Genomic DNA, 14,097 nt, shown 5'->3' with positions numbered 1-14,097 from the left:
AATCCGGAGAAATACATTTTCGGCGTGGAGGCTGGAAAGTTTTTGGGTTTCCTCTTGACTGAAAGAGGAATAGAAGCCAACCCAGACAAGTGTGCCGCCATCTTGGCGATGAGGAGCCCAGCTACGGTAAAAGAAGTCCAGCAGCTAACAGGTCGGATGGCAGCCCTATCTCGCTTCGTGTCAGCTAGCGGAGAAAAGGGGCATCCCTATTTTCAATGTCTGCGGCGCAATAATAAGTTTGTTTGGACGAAAGAATGCGAGGAAGCTTTCGTCAAACTGAAGGAGTATCTGGCGAGCCCGCCGGTTCTGTGCAAACCGCTGGTGGGAATCCCTCTCAGGTTGTATTTTGCTGTAACTGAGAGGGCGGTAAGTGCGGTGCTCGCCCAGGATCAAGATCAGGCTCAGAAGCCTATCTATTTTGTGAGCAAGGTGTTGCAGGGCCCCGAAACGAGATATCAGGCCCTGGAGAAGGCTGCGCTGGCTGTGGTGTTTTCGGCGAGGAGGTTGCGCCATTACTTCCATAGTTTCACAATACTGGTGATGACTGACCTGCCCATCCAGAAGGTCTTGAAGAAACCCGACGTTGCGGGAAGGATGGTGAAGTGGGCGGTAGAGTTGTCAGAGTTTGATATTAAATATGAGCCCCGAGGCCCGATCAAGGGGCAAATCTTTGCAGATTTCGTGGTTGAGCTCTCGTCAGAGGCGACGCGGGTTGAAGGAGACGATTTCCGTTGGGTACTTTCGGTGGATGGATCGTCGAACCAGCAGGGCAGCGGTGCTGGAGTCATTTTGGAAGGACCCAACGGTGTGCTGATCGAACAATCTCTGAGGTTCGCCTTCAAAGCCAGCAACAATCAAGCAGAGTATGAGGCGCTGATCGCTGGGATTCTGCTGGCCAAGGAGATGGGAGCTAGGGTGCTGATGGCTAAGAGTGACTCGCTGCTAGTCACGGGGCAAGTAACAGGCGAGTTCCAGGCTAAAGATCCACAAATGGCGGCTTACTTGGCGTACGTACAGGAGTTGAAGAGTTCCTTTGCCTCTTTTGAAGTAGTACATGTGCCCAGAGAGCAGAATGCCCGAGCTGCCTTGCTTGCTAAGCTCGCCAGCTCAGGCAAGGGGGGTAGGCAAAGGACGGTGATTCAAGAAACTCTGAAGACGCCAAGGGCATTTGTAGCAGATCACCTGGTCCTTCAGATAAGCAAGTCGACGGAGAAAGCAGCGAGAAGCCATAAGTCCTTGACGCAAGAAACTCTGAGATCGCCGAGAATTAGAGCATGCCGAGGAGAGAAGGTGGATGTGATGCAGGTTTGCGCCACCCATGAGCCAGACACTTGGATAACACAGTACAAGCGGTGCCTGGCAGATGGCCTCCTCCCACTGGATCCGACAGAAGCTAGGAAGGTAAAGAAAAATTCCGGCAAGTACACATTGATTGATGGCGATCTGTACAGGTTTGGGTTCACTCACCCGCTCCTGGAATATATACACGGCGAGAAGTGCACGAGAATCATGGCGGAGCTCCACGAAGGTATATGCGGAAGCCACGTCGGGGCTCGAGCTCTGGCCGCAAGGACTCTCCGTGCAGGCTACTACTGGCCATCGATGAGAGAAGATTGCAAGAAATATGCCCAGTGTTGCAAACAATGCCAACAGCACGCCGATAGGCACAAGGCACCTCCCGAGGAGTTGAAGTCGATCTATAGCCCTTGGCCGTTTCATACTTGGGGAATCGACATCCTGGGACCTTTCCCGCTGGCGATCAGGCAGATGAAGTACTTGGTGGTGGCGATTGAGTATTTCACCAAGTGGATCGAAGCAGAACCAGTGGCCCAGATCACCGCACACAAGATCGAAGGTTTCGTGTGGAAGAACATCGTGTGCCGGTTTGGAGTGCCTAAACGCCTGGTGTCGGATAATGGGACGCAGTTTGCAAGCCACCTGTTGAAGAAGCTTTGCGAAGGGGTGGGAATTCAACAAGTGTTTGCATCCGTCGAGCACCCTCAGACAAATGGCCAGGTGGAGTCAGCTAATCGGGTGTTGTTGAGAGGTTTGAAGAGAAGGCTTGAGAAAGCCAAGGGAAGTTGGACTGAGGAGGTGCCCCGTATAGTCTGAGCGTACCACACCACCGAGCAGTCAGGAACCCATGAGACCCCGTTCAGCTTGGTCTATGGGTGTGATGCCATGATTCCGGTGGAGATCCAGGAGAGCTCGCCGAGATTCCAGAACTTCGTAGAGGAAGACTCGAATGAAGAGAGAAGGCTGAACCTGGATCTACTGGATGAAGTCAGGGAAGAGGCGAGGCTGAAGGCTGAGGCGGTGAAGAGGAGGATCGAACGAAGATACAACTCGAAGGTGATGCCAAGGCAGTTTAGAGAAGGTGATCTGGTGATGAGGAAGGCCCACCAGTACGAGATGGAGAATAAACTGTCACCCAAGTGGACTGGACCGTTCAGAATAACCGAGGCGCTCGGGAACGGAGCCTACCGCTTAGAGACGCTGGAAGGAGGGGCGATTCCTCGCACCTGGAACGCCACACACCTGAAGTTGTACTATAGTTAAGAGCTTTGTAAGTAAAGACAAACACAAAGTCATATTACAATGTCTCTGATGAAACAGTTTGAAGGGGGCACTCTTTTTTCCCTAAGGAGGGTTTTTAATGAGGCCACCCAATAAAAGAAGAGTTTTCGAAGTATAAGGCGTTTTCAGATTGCATGTTTGCTTTTTTCCAAGAGTTTTGAAGAAAGACCTTGTCGCTTGTACGTGATTTAAGGCAAGAAAAGATATATCGCATGCTTTCTAAAAAGTTTTTAAGTCCTCATCGTTTTTCGGCGATTGGAGGCACCAGTTAAAGTTTTTAAGTCCTCATCGTTTTTCGGCGATTGGAGGCACCAGTTAAAGTTTTTAAGTCCTCATCGTTTTTCGGCGATTGGAGGCACCAGTTAAAGTTTTTAAGTCCTCATCGTTTTTCGGCGATTGGAGGCACCAGTTAAAGTTTTTAAGTCTTCATCGTCTTTCGGCGATCGGAGGCACCAGATGAAAGACCTCAACGCCCTCGCGCGTTCTGAGGCAAGATAAAGACCTCCTCGCCGTCGAGCGAGTGCAGGCGAGGAAGAGTAAAAGTCCTCCGTGTTTCTGGGGGCGAGGAGATGTAACCCCTGGGGCAATGTAGAGGCACCAGTGAAAAGTCCTCCGTGTTTCTGGGGGCGAGAAGATGTAACCCCTGGGGCAATGTAGAGGCACCAGAGTAAAAGTCCTCCGTGTTTCTGGGGGCGAGAAGATGTAACCCCTGGGGCAATGTAGAGGCACCAGTGAAAAGTCCTCCGTGTTTCTGGGGGCGAGAAGATGTAACCCCTGGGGCAATGTAGAGGCGAGATAAAGACCTTCTCGCCGATGAGCGAGTTCAAGCAAGTTAAAGACCTTCTCGCCGATGAGCGAGTTCAGGCGAGTTAAAGACCTTCTCGCCGATGAGCGAGTTCAGGCGAGTTAAAGACCTTCTCGCCTACATGCGAGCTTAGGCAAGATAAAATCCTTCTCGTCTCGAACGAGTTCAGGTACGGTGCAGAGGGTGGAAGAAGTTTGGAAGGTGGCTAAGGTAGGTTCGAAGAGAACGCCTAGTCAACCGGTCTTTGTTCTGAAGTTCAGGGAGGTAAAGAAAGATCCCAAAAGGCGTCTCTGCCCCCATACAAAGAAACAATGGCCAAAGCATGAGGCTAGAAAGAAGTTGATGTCACCAAGAGTCCTTGGCGATCGGGAAGAGTTCAAACAGCGGCGAGAAGGTTAAAAGACCTGTTTGATGAAGCAGGTCGAGTGGAGCGTGTTTAAGCCAGCAACTGAGTTGCAGTTCGTTGCTTGAAGGATATTTTTACGATAAGGTTAATTGCCTTAAGGTTACGAATTGTTAAGTGTTTGTTGCTTAGGGCCGAAGTGATCCGAAGCGGTTAAGTCAAAGTTTGTACCTACCGTTTTCCTAAGTCATTTCTTTGAAATGAAACAAGCAAGGAAAGTTGAAGCGAATGAAGAAGTTATAAAGGGAAAAGCGTAAACCTTTGTCATTAACAGATAGCAATGAATAACAGTTTAGAGCATATATACGAGGGGACATAAAAGTTTATTACAAGTTATAATACAAGGGAAAGCACAAGAGGTGGCAGATGAAGAAGAATTGATTAGTCTTCAGCAGGAACGACTTTTCCATCCACCACTTCGTTGTTCAGCGACACCATGCTGAGATCCAGGTCGGGGAATAGGCAAGCAAATTGTTCCCGCGCAGCTTCGAATCCAGCAGCCAGAATCTGAGCAGAGTTTAGCTTGAGTTCTTCAATTTGCCTCTGAAGTTCCTCAATCCGCTTCTTGAGGTCTTCAGTTTGCTCTTTCAGCTCTTTATTCTGTTGCTCCAGCTCTTCAACCTGTTTTTTGAGTTGTTCGTTGGTCTCTTGAGCCTGGAGAAGGTCTTCAGTAACCTTCTTGGATTTCGCTTGCGCTTGGGCCAATTCGGCAGCCACCTCTCCCTTCTCTTTGTTGGCCTCGGCAAGATCAGCTATGGCGTCGTCCCTCGCCTTTTCCACTTGCCCAAGTAATTTCTCTCGGTCGATCGACCTCTGCTCCAATTTTTGCACCTTAGCGGCGTCAGCTTTCAGGAGAGCCTCCAGGTCAACCGCCCTGGCGCGAAGAGGCACAATCTTGCTCTCCAGTTCGACCTTCTCTTGAGCAAGTTGATGCACTTTGTGGCGAAGGTCAGTGGCCTCTTTGCGCGCCAGCCTGAGCTCGGTGTTCATTGCATCCTCCACTCGGGAGTGTTCGATTTCTGCGAGCGTCAGGCTGAAAGACAACTTCTCCACCTCGACCCTCATGGTGCTGTTTTCGGTTTTGAGGTTGAAGAGGTCGTCTTGGAGCCTCCTGGTTGAGCTCTCCACAGCTCTGGTTATGATCGCCGGGATATCCTCTGCTATGGTTTTCAGCTTGGCAGTTAGAGGCTCCCACATCCTTGTGACCTCCAAAGGGAGGTTTGCTGCTTGGAGAGGCACCAGGTGGGCCTGTTGTGGGTTCTCGTCGCCACCTTCCTTAGCAGGTTCTTCAGTAGTTGCTTCCTGGCGTGGCGACGGGATCGGGGATTCGGTGATCAGAATCGGAGAGGTATGAGCAACCTCATCCTCGATTGGAGCATCTTCTGCAGCTGAAGCGTTTGAAGGGGGACCCCCTCCAGCTGACACATATGGTGTAGAGGCGCTTGGGGGGTCCTCCAGGAAGTTTGGCTCTTGGGCCTCAGCTGCAGGTGGCGCAGTGGCCAGTGGGACCGCTTGGACTGGAGAGGCAGGAGCCTGTGGGGGTGGCGATGCTGGAGGAGGAGCAGGCGTCGACGGAGGTGTTGAGGTTGGAAGAGGGGGTGGAGCAGGCGGTGAGGAAGGTGCCACCCTCTTCCTCTTTGAGACCAAACCGTCCTCGGTGGCCTCGTCATCTTCTTCCTCTTCCTCATGGATCACCTGAGGAGCTTTCCTTTTAGGTCAGAGGACCAATTTCTTGCGTTGGGTGGGTTCCTTGGGAGGTGATCGCCCTTGGACGATGGCTGTCTCCACCACCGAGTTGGGCACCGTTTGGGAACCCGTCGCCAACCCATGGTTTCGGGCGAGCGCCTTCAGTTCAGCAAGCATGCCTTTGCCCAACATGTTGTCTGCATGGAACGAAAATGCGTGGGTCAACTCAAAGAAAAAAATAAGTGCATAAGGTAGTACACAAGCAGATGGTATGTGCAGGAAAGATAAAACCAAAGTCTTGCGCATAACGCGCAAGACGCCCAGAAACAGTTAAACAGAAGCAGTATTCAAAGCAATAGTTTAATGTCCTAACCTATTCGAATTTCTAGCTGATCTTCGTAGAATTCGAAGCATATCAAGGTGGTGGTAAGGAAAGTTATGTTGGCGTCCGCCACCCTTTTCTAGAAAAGACAGAGATCTCTGTCCAATGCTCCCATGCTGTCAGGACTTCTGGGCCTCCTGAAACAGCTCTTGGACTCTTTCTTCCCCTTGTCCACCCAGTACAAAGGGAAGCCATCGAGAAGGGAGGCGTCCTTGTCGTTCGCACGCACTTGGACGAACTTCCCCTTCCAGTCCTTGTAGGATTGCTGGAAGATGGCAAAGATGGACCTCCCAGCAATCGCGTTCAAGCTAACCCACAGGCGGTCTCCTGGGTGCTTGGCTTCAAAGAGGAATAGGAATACATCCACCGATGCGGGCAAACCCCAGGTGGTCGCACATCACTTGAAAAGCTCGGACAAACGCCCAGCTGTTGGGGTGGAGCTGGGCGGCAGCAATGTTGAGCTCGGTAAGAAGTTCCCTCTCGAATCGGGTGAAAGGGAACTTGAGCTTGACCTTCTTGAATAAAGTCGTATAGACAAAGCAGAAGGGCCCGTCGGCGCTTACTTTGTCATCAGCACAAACAGGCAGATCGGGGGGGCAAGGCAGCACCATCATCTTCTCGTCGTGCTCCTTGTGAAACGATTGATGAATCTCGTCCCCCTTAGTTAGCCGCAAAACTGCTCCCGCAATGTTCACAGAGGATGTCTCCCTCAGAAGGGTCGAGTTGGCCCAGGGATACAAAGTTTTGAAGTCTGGCAGGGGAACGGGGGCTCCTCCAGCGATAGGTGGAGTCGCCTGGGCCAGGACAGGACGGGAAGACGCAGGCCTCTCAGCCTGCGAAGATGAAGCGCCACGAACTTGTGGTGGGTCGTGTGCTTGTGAAGGGAGGTTTCGTGATGAAGGAGGAGGATTCGGGGTGATCTTTGTGCGAGTCATGATAGCAGCTGCAAAGGAAGAAGAAAGGAAAAATGATCAGGGGCTACAGAGGCTGACTCGATCATAGAAGGAAGGTGAAAAACGAACGAATGTAGGTTCGTTGCGACGATTGACGAAGCCCTAAGTTACGCAGAAGGAGAAATGGAAAAACAACCCACAGCGTATGCACCAGGCAGTTACAGGATGATGCGAATCGGTTAAAATGCAAGGAAAACCAGCAGAAGAAGGAAAGTAGGTACCTTTTGATGATCAGGAAGACGATGAAGGTTGATGGTGATTCAGAATGCTGGAGAGCGCTGAGAGTTTTTCGCAGAAGGAAGTTAGAGCATTCGTGAATGCGAGGGAAAGTGATGGAACAGTGTTGAGTGAAAATGGGTTTAAGGGTTTTTTCGAAATGGGTTTAGGAAGCGCAAACGGCAACTGAAGAGAGTCGTTGATGAAGCCACGCGTCAAGCGATGAGTAAGGGGTTTGGTGGAGCGTCAGAGCAGCAGAAGGTACAACCGCTTGGAAATTCTGCGTCAGTGCCACGTAGACCGGTGTTGACGTGACTTTTTCAGTCTTTTCGCTAGACAAGTCTTCGCTTAAGACTGGGGGGCTTGTGTACCGCCCTGGTGGTCGGGAGTGATGACGTGGCACCCTGCTACAGTACAGGCGTGTTGGCAAGGCGCCAGGTTGGCAAGAGGGAAGGAAGTCGGGGGCTCGTGTAGTCGCCAGTTGTTAAGTTGGCGTGTTCCGATCTCCAGCATATCAGAATAGGCGATCACCGGGTTAAAGATGAAGTCGCCAGATGTAAACCCAGGCGACCAAGCAATCGGAGATCGCCAGAGCAAGCACATCGCCAAAGATGAAGGAGAAGCAGATTATGAAGGCGGCCGGCGAGACCACAGGGAAGGTGTATGAGGACACCCTAACTCGCCAGTTCCAGTAGAGATCGCACTCCCAAGTTAGCTATGCACTGGGCAGTACCATGCATAAGTAACTTAGCCAAAATGAGAGTAGAAGCAGCGCCAAGTCAAGGAGGCTCCAGATGATGGCACGTGTACGACTGGATGCGAGCCACGTGTCCAGGTCTGTAACTGCCAGGAGAGAGAAAACAGCCAGGTATATAAGAGTTCTCAACAAACTTTCTGAGGTACGCACGTTCAGTTTGTACTCTTTACGCTTGCGAGTGATAGAGCTGACTGTGAGAGAGGATTTGCACGGTTCTTGTTCTCTTAGTATTTGGTGATACCGTCACTGACTTGAGCGTTGGAGTGCGATCGGCCGCAGCGGCGCCGCTCTGTTTCTTTGCAGGTTCTTGAGGTAGATCCCGAAGAGGAACGGAGGTGAGAAGCGGTGCGCACGTCGATCCTTTGACGAGGCAGTTTCCAGCGTTCCGGTCAACAGGCAGGATCAGTCCTCTAAGTGAATTACTTAGAGAAAGGTTTGTGAAAGTCTTGAAGGATAGAATCTGGCTAGGAAAGACTTGGTACTTAAGTGATCCAAGTGATTCACCTCCCTTTCCTGGGAATCTACCTACATTACTACACTTATCTTTCTCGTGGTAAATTACTTTTAACACAAAACTTTAATCATGTCAGCTCATTCTTCTAATTCTAGTGAAAGTGATAGAAATTCAATTAAATCTCTTTTAAAATAACTATCAAGAGACTTTCAATCACTCTCACATAGACAATTGGAACATGAGGCCCAACTCAAAGAGAGGGATGCTCATTTTGAATTGATGGAAAAGGAGTTGAAAATGGTTAAAGAAAGGGATGAATACTCTCATAAATCTAAAAAAAGTTCACATGGCAAAAGCACTTAAACTGATACAGGACAAAAACAATCGGTTGTTTCGAGCATACAAGGTCTTTTTCTGTTAAGACAGAATGGTTGCTCCCCCTTGGAGTAAGAATCCAAGTTACAATAAGAGCAAGCACCCTTTCATCCAGCTTCAAGCCTCCAACCGAACAAGTTCTCACTTGGGCTTGTTGATTCTTCAATCAACTCTGGTAGTATTGGACTTTGTTAAAATCCTCCACTACTCCAAGATTTCCCTTGTTGATCCTTAGGCCAGCATATTTCAGGCCAGCTACAACAGTCCACACATCGTGAGTGATCTCCATGTCAACACCCTTCACATGAGAAACAAAATTGTTTCCTTCAAATTTGAGATTGGTGTAAAATACCCGAATTAAATCAGGGTATATGTTTCCCTTCATCTCCAAGAACCTTCTCAGCAGCTGGTCCTTGAGAAGCTTCCTCACATTGTCTAGCTTTTGGCTTTTTAGCCAATCAAAGGAAACAACTTTGGGGTTGTTGATCACCTTTGTGCTAGTTTCAAAGCGATACCTTTCAATGAGCTCATTATCTCCTGAAAACCAGCCCTCAAGTCTCTCTCCAGACCTTACAGCTCTTGTTTTGATCCTCTTTGATGTAAGAGGAGTGGACTCCATGACTACAGAAAAAGAGGCAAAGAAAATTCACACAAAGAGAGCAAGAGATGTTGCAAGAGATGGCTCAATTGATTGTTCTTGTGAGAGGGAACAACTGCACCAGAATTTAAAGAGAAACTGAACCATACTGCATTCAATTGATGTGAGTGGGTTTCAGTCTTCAAAGAGAAAAGACTTGACCAAGACATGCACAGAAAAACATCAGAAAAAGTAGAAAATCACATGGTCAACATGTGATCTTTGACTAGTCATAAAGGCTCTTAAATTTTCAAGATTTTGGAATATATTCCTTTATGACATGTTGTAACTTCCTCCAGAACATGATCAAGCTTTCAACGCAGCTTTATTGACTCAGGATTCTTTCATAATTGAGATCTGCAACAGAAAAAATTTAAAAAAGAATTAAATTCATTCCTTCACGGTGTTGTCATAGAGGAAACAATCGGTTGTTTCGAGGAAACAATCGGTTGTTTCGAGGAAACAATCGGTTGTTTTTCTGCAACACTAAAACAGATTTTGAACTTTTAAGAATGAGCATATAGGATTCAATGTAGATATAATTGAACATTTAACAAGAGATATTTAAGCATGAATTTGAATTTAAAAAGAATTAAAGACAGAGATAAGGAAGGTCTTATCCTTTGTGAGGTTCCTTCAATGAGTCATTTATTTGTGATCAAGAAGCCTCTTTTGACTATTGAGAAACTTGGATTGGTACATAACATTGATTCAGCTCCAATGTTAATCTTTTCCTTCTAAGAACTTGATCAGATGACTCAAAGCCTCATGTTCTTCTAGGTTCCCTGCATAAACATGAATTCAAGCAACAAGGTTTGGTCCCCTTACAAATGTGGGTCCATTTGGTTTATATTTATCATTTGTGTAAGAATGTATGGCTTTAAACTAGAAGGGGAGTGAATGGTTTAAAGAGGGATTTCAAAAACTTTTAAGCCTTGAATGAACTTTCTTCCAGATTCAGTTGATAAAGAATTCAGTTTGCCAAAACACAAAGCTAAAAGCACAGCACCAGAAAAAACAATCGGTTGTTTCGCAGAAACAATCGGTTGTTTATACCAGTAAACAAATATCAAAACTGAATTTAAAGAGTTAAGGGAGAGAGAATGCACACAGATGTTTATACTGGTTCACACTAAACCCAGAGCTACATCCAGTCTTCTTAGAAACCGCTGAGGAATTCCACTAAGCAATCAAACCTAGATCACTTACAACACAACCAAGAAAGTGACCTTGATCCCCTCAAGACACACACTTCTCTTGGCCAACACACCAACACTAAGAATGCTGATCTTGATCCCCTCAAGAACACACAACACTTCTCAGCAAACACACAGAAGAAACTTGTTCAACAGATACAAGGATTACACTTGTTACAAAAGCAAATCTGAAATCAATACAAGCAGAAATCCTATCTCACACTCTTTGATCAATCTCAATCTCTAAGCAATCTCAACTCTTTGAAAAAACTCAAATTTGTTCTTGTTAAAAAAAAATTTGTTTTACTGAATATATTCAAAGATGTTTGTTATCAAATCTTAACAAACTTATTCATTGCATTTAAAGATTGGTCAAAGCATTAAAGACTGGAGCGTAATCAGTTAGAATCATTTAAAGCTCAGTCAAAACAAAAACCATTTTTCTGTTATGGTACCAAAACAAACAATCGGTTGTTTCTTCGAATCAATCGGTTGTTTTGGTTTTAACAGCTCAACCATTTGAAAAACACTTTTCAATCTTTTCTCAAAACACCTAAGTATAAAACAATCGGTTGTTTCGACAAAACAATCGATTGTTTTTCACTTAGTTTGAAAAACACTTTTCTTTTAAAAAGATTGAGAATGCTTATGCTTTGGATTCAATCAAGAGTGGATTACAAAACAATCTACCCCAGATCCTATCTAAGACAGCTCAGCAACAACAAGCATAGCCTAACCTTCAACATCTTTCAAAGGGTTTGGATTCTTCAAAGCTTGAACACCACTTGGTTCAACAATCTCCCCCTATTTGATGAAGACAAATCCCTGGTGCTTGTGTCTGATCTGATTGAATCTGAAGCAGTACCTGCAAAAATAGCATATATACTATGCAATGCTTCTTACAGCAGTAGGTCAGATTTTTATACATTCAAAGCATAAAACTTGATAAACAATCGGTTGTTTACTTGAAACAATCGGTTGTTTCTATCAGCAGCAGCAAAAACCAATTTTATATCAGAGATTTTAACATTTTTAAACAGTTTCAGATAAGGGATTACAAGACCAACTAATTCTCCCCCTATTTGTCTTCACAAATAGACTTTAACAGTAACAAAACATATTTAGGAGAGATTATTGAGATCAAGGATACCTAACTCATTTCTTAGGAAGAAGGACCTCTCTTTTGGTAGTGGTTTAGTGAAGATGTCAGCTAACTGCAGTTTGGTCTCCACAAACTTTACTTCACAGTTTCCATTGTTTACATGATCCCTGATAAAATGATGCCTTATCTCAATATGTTTGGTCCTTGAGTGCTGAATGTGATTCTTGGTAAGATTGATGGCACTTGTGTTATCACACATCAAAGGAACTTTGCTGATCTTTAATCCAAAGTCTGCAAGTTGTTGTTTGAGCCATAGAATTTGTGCACAGTAGCTACCAGCAACTATATATTCAGCCTCAGCAGTAGAGAAAGCAACACATGCTTGCTTCTTGCTATGCCATGAGATTAGACTTGAGCCAAGGAGATGACAAGTCCCACTTGTGCTCTTCCTATCTGGCTTGCAACCTGCAAAGGCAGAATCTGAATAACCAATTAAATGAATTGGAGAGTGAGAGGGATACCACAACCCAACAGATGATGTTCCTTTGAGATATTTCAGAATTCTTTTTGCAACTTTGAAGTGTGACTCCTTAGGATTTGCTTGATATCTAGCACATAGACACACCGCAAACATGATGTCCGGCCTACTAGTTGTTAGATATAGCAAGGAGCCAATCAATCCTCTGTATTTGGTTTGATCTACACTCTTTCCAACAGAATCAACATCCATGTAGCAGCTTGATGGCATTGGAGTGCTCGCTTCTTTGCAACTCTCCATTTCAAATTTCTTGAGAATCTATTTGCAATACTTTGATTGACATAGAAAGATTCCATCCTTTGTTTGCTTAACCTGCAATCCATGAAAGAAAGACAATTCTCCCATCATAGACATTTCAAACTCACCTTTCATTGCAGCCACAAATTCTTCACACAAACTATCTTGTGTAGCACCAAAGATGATGTCATCAACATAGATTTGCACAAGAATTATTTCTGAATTTGACTTTTTGATGAAGAGAGTCTTGTCTACCATTCCCCTTTCATAACCATGAGATAGCAGAAAGTTGTTAAGCCTCTCATATCACTGCCTTGGAGCTTGCTTCAGTCCATACAAAGCTTTCTTCAACTTGAAGACATGGTTGGGATGTTTATGATCTTCAAAGCCCGGTGGTTGATCCACATAAACTTGCTCATTGATGTTGCCTTTTAAGAAGGCACTCTTGACATTCATTTGGAAGAGTTTGAAACCACTCATACAAGCAAACGCCAGCAGCAGCCTAACAGCCTCCAATCTTGCAACAGGAGCAAAGGTTTCACCATAATCTATGCCCTCCTCTTGAGTGTAGCCCTTGGCAACTAACCTTGCTTTGTTCCTTGTGATCACACCATCTTCATCTAACTTGTTCCTGAAAACCCATTTCGAACCAATAATGTTCATTTCATCAGTTCTAGGGACAAGAAACCATACCTCATTCCTTGCAAACTGATTTAACTCTTCATGCATAGCTTCAACCCATTTCTCATCCTTGAGAGCTTCATCAATTGACTTTGGCTCAATTTGAGAGACGAAAGTTGTGTTCCTGCAGAAGTTTGAGATGGAGCTACGTGTGGAGACACCTTCCTTTATCTGCCCTATGATGTTTTCCACTGACAGATCTCTAGGAATCCTCCACTCTTTGGGCAGCTCACTCTGATGCAGAATTTCAATCGGTTGTTTCTGTGAATCAATCGGTTGTTTTTCTGCACAGATTTCCAGCTTCTCCAAATTGATGCTTTGTTCATCTTCTTCAGCCCTGGTCTTCGGGATTTGGATGTTTCTGTGATCTACCTCATCAAAGACAACGTGAACTGATTCTTCTACAGTCAACAACCTCTTGTTCTAGATTCTGTATGCATGACTTATGAGAGAATACCCTATGAAGATGCCAAGATCCGCTTTCTCATCAAACTTCCCCAAGTTTTCCTTTCCATTGTTGAGAACGAAGCAACTGCACCCAAATACTCTGATATGGTTGATGTTAGGCTTCCTTCCATTGAAGAGTTCATATGGGGTCTTCTTCAGTATAGGCCTAATAAGCACTCTATTCATCACATAACACGAAGTGCTCACTGCATCTGCCCAAAAGTACTTAGGAAGAGATGATTCACTAAGCATTGTCCTTGCTAGCTCTTCAAGAGACCTGTTCTTCCTCTCTACCACACCATTTTGTTGTGGAGTTCTTGGTGCAGAGAAATTGTGCAGGATCCCCATCTTCTCACAGAACTTGCTGAACTTCTCATTTTGGAATTCTCCTCCATGATCACTTCTAATTGAGCATATGTTGCAGTTCTTTGTATTTTGCAGCCTTCTTGCTAGCTTCTTGAATGCAGAAAAGGTATCACTCTTTGATTCCAAGAAAAGAGTCCAAGTGAACCTGGAAAAGTCATCAACAATAACAAGAGCATAATAATTTCCACCAAGGCTCATAGTTCTTGAGGGACCAAAGAGATCCATGTGAAGTAGCTCAAAGGGTTTTAAAGAGGAAACAACATTTTTTATTTTAAAAGAGCTTTT

This window comes from Phaseolus vulgaris, chromosome 11 (assembly GCF_000499845.2).
Source record: "Phaseolus vulgaris cultivar G19833 chromosome 11, P. vulgaris v2.0, whole genome shotgun sequence".
NCBI lineage: Eukaryota > Viridiplantae > Streptophyta > Magnoliopsida > Fabales > Fabaceae > Phaseolus > Phaseolus vulgaris.
This window is presented reverse-complemented; position numbering follows the sequence as displayed.